This window comes from Mixophyes fleayi, unplaced genomic scaffold (genome assembly GCF_038048845.1).
Source record: "Mixophyes fleayi isolate aMixFle1 unplaced genomic scaffold, aMixFle1.hap1 Scaffold_38, whole genome shotgun sequence".
In the NCBI taxonomy this organism is placed as follows: domain Eukaryota; kingdom Metazoa; phylum Chordata; class Amphibia; order Anura; family Limnodynastidae; genus Mixophyes; species Mixophyes fleayi.
The window spans coordinates 799,999-802,707 of NW_027447784.1; positions in this window are offsets into that span (position 1 = coordinate 799,999).

Sequence of the window (2,709 nt, forward strand, 5' to 3'; positions counted from 1 at the left end):
ATCATGAATCATGAATCATGAATCATGAATTGAATCATGAATCATGAATCATGAATCATGAATCATGAATTGAATCATGAAATGAATCATGAATCATGAATTATGAATCATGAATTGAATTATGAATTGAATCATGAATCATGAATCATGAATCATGAATTGAATCATGAAATGAATCATGAATCATGAATCATAAATTAAATCATGTAACATGAATTGAATCATGAATCATAAATCATGAATCATGAATTGAATCATGAATCATCAATTGAATCATGAATCATGAATTAAATCATGAATCATGAATCATTAATCGAATCATGAATCATTAATCATGAATAATGAATCAAATGATGAATCATGAATTGAATCATGAATCATGAATTGAATCATGAATCATTAATTGAATCATGAATTGAATCATGAATCATGAATCATGAATTGAATCATGAATCATGAATTGAATCATGAATCATGATTCGAATCATGAATCATGAATTAAATCATGAATCATGAATCATGAATCGAATCATGAATCATGAATTGAATCATGAATCATGAATCAAATCATGAATCATGAATCATGAATCATGAATCGAATCATGAATCATGAATTGAATCATGAATCATGAATCATGAATTGAATCATGAATCATGAATTGCATCATGAATCATGAATTGCATCATGAATCATGAATTGATTAATGAATCATGAATTGAATCATGAATCATGAATTGCATCATGAATCATGAATAATGAATCAAATGATGAATCATGAATTGAATCATGAATCATGAATTGAATCATGAATCATGAATTGAATCATGAATTGAATCATGAATCATGAATCATGAATTGAATCATGAATCATGAATCGAATCATGAATCATGAATTAAATCATGAATCATGAATCATGAATTGAATCATGAATCATGAATTGAATCATGAATCATGAATCAAATCATGAATCATGAATGAAATCATGAATCATGAATCATGAATCATGAATCGAATCATGAATCATGAATTGAATCATGAATCATGAATCATGAATTGAATCATGAATCATGAATTGCATCATGAATCATGAATTGCATCATGAATCATGAATTAATTAATGAATCATGAATTGAATCATGAATCATGAATTGCATCATGAATCATGAATTGAATCATGAATCATGAATTAAATCATGAATCATGAATTGAATCATGAATCATGAATCATGAATTAAATCATGAATCATGAAATGAATCATGAATCATGAAATGAATCATGAATTGAATCATAAATCATGAAATGAATCATGAATTGAATCATGAATTGAATTATGAATCATAAATTGAATCATGAATTGAATCATGAATCATGAATTGAATCATGAATCATGAATTGAATCATGAATCATGAATCATGAATTGAATCATGAATCATGAATATAATCATAAATCATGAATCATGAATCATGAATTGAATCATGAATCATGAATCGAATCATGAATAATGAATTGAATAATGAATCATGAATCATGAATTAAATCATGAATCATGAATTGAATCATGAATCATGAATCATGAATTGAATCATGAATCATGAATCATGAATCATGAATTGAATCATGAATCATGAATCATGAATCGAATCATAAATCATGAAATGAATCATGAATTGAATCATGAATTGAGACATGAATCATAAATTGAATCATGAATTGAATCATGAATCATGAATTGAATCATGAATCATGAATTGAATCATGAATCATGAATCATGAATTGAATCATGAATCATGAATCATGAATTGAATCATGAATCATGAATCATGAATTGAATCATGAATCATGAATCATGAATCATGAATTGAATCATGAATCATGAATCATGAATTGAATCATGAATCATGAATCGAATCATGAATCATGAATCATGAATTGAATCATGAATCATGAATCGAATCATGAATCATGAATTGAATCATGAATCATGAATCATGAATCGAATCATGAATCATGAATCGAATCATGAAACATGAATTGAATCATGAATCATGAATCATGAATCATGAATTGAATCATGAATCATGAATTGAATCATGAATCATGAAATAAATCATGAATTGAATCATAAATCATGAATCATGAATTGAATCATGAATCATGAATCAAATCATGAATCATGAATTAAATCATGAATCATGAATCATGAATTGAATCATGAATCATGAATCGAATCATGAATCATGAATTGAATTATGAATCATGAATTGAATCATAAATCATGAATTATGAATTGAAACATGAATCATGAATCGAATCATGAATAATGAATTGAATCATAAAATCATGAATCATGAATTAAATCATGAATCATGAATCGAAACATGAATCATGAATTGAATCATGAATCATGAATTATGAATTGAATCATGAATCATGAATCGAATCATAAATCATTAATCATTAATCATGAATCGAAGCATGTTTCATGAATTGAATCATGAATCATAAAATCGAATCATTAATCATGAATTGAATCATTAATCATAATTTGAATCATGGATTGAATCATAAATCATAAATTATGAATTGAATCATGAATCATGATTTGAATCATGAATCATAATTCGAATCATGAATCATGAATTGAATCATGAATCATGAATTGAATCATGAATCATGAATTGAATCATGAATGTAATCATAAAT